Genomic DNA, 844 nt, shown 5'->3' with positions numbered 1-844 from the left:
ATTTTTTTTTTTTTTTTTACTGTTTGTTTATTTTTGAGAGAAACAGAAAGACAGAGTGGGAGCAGTGGGGGGCGGGGGAGGAGGGGCAGAGAGAGGGAGACACAGAATCCTAAGCAGGCTCCAGGCTCTGAGCTGTCAGCACAGAGCCCAATGCGGGACCAGAACTCATGAACTGTGAGATCATGACCAGAGCTGAAGCCAGGCACTTAACTGACTGAACCACCCAGGTTCCCCAAAGATTGCCTATTTGCACATTGGGTTTAAATAATATTTAGGGGCACTTGAGTGGCTCAGTCAGTTGAGCATCTGACTCTTGGTTTCAGCTCGGGTCACGATCTCACGGTTTCATGAGTTCGAGCCCCGAGTTGGGCTCCACACAGCATGGAGACTGCTTAAAATTGTCTCTCTCTCTCCCCCTGCCCCCCCCCCTTATAAAATTAAAAAAAATAAAAGAAAAAGAAAAATGGTATATACATACCATGGAATATTATTCAGCCTTAAAAAGAAGGAAATTCTGTCACATAGTACATTGATGAACCTTGAGGACATTATGATAAGTGAAATAAGCCAGTCGCAAAAAGACAAGTACTGTATGATTCCTCTCATATGAGATATCTAAAGTGGTCAAACTCATAGAGATAGACAGTAGAATGATGGTTGCCAGGGACTGAGAGGAAGGGAAAATGGGCACAGAGTTTTAATTTTGCAAGATGAGAGTGCTAGGGGTGCCTGGGTGGCTCAGTCGGTTAAGTGTCCGACTTCGGCTCAGGTTCATGAGTTCGAGGCCGGCATCGGGCTCTGCATTGATGGTGTGGAGCCTGCTTGGGATTCTCTCTCTCTTTGC

The sequence above is a fragment of the Crocuta crocuta genome, unplaced genomic scaffold (genome assembly GCF_008692635.1).
Source record: "Crocuta crocuta isolate KB4526 unplaced genomic scaffold, BGI_CrCroc_1.0 scaffold531, whole genome shotgun sequence".
NCBI lineage: Eukaryota > Metazoa > Chordata > Mammalia > Carnivora > Hyaenidae > Crocuta > Crocuta crocuta.
This window is presented reverse-complemented; position numbering follows the sequence as displayed.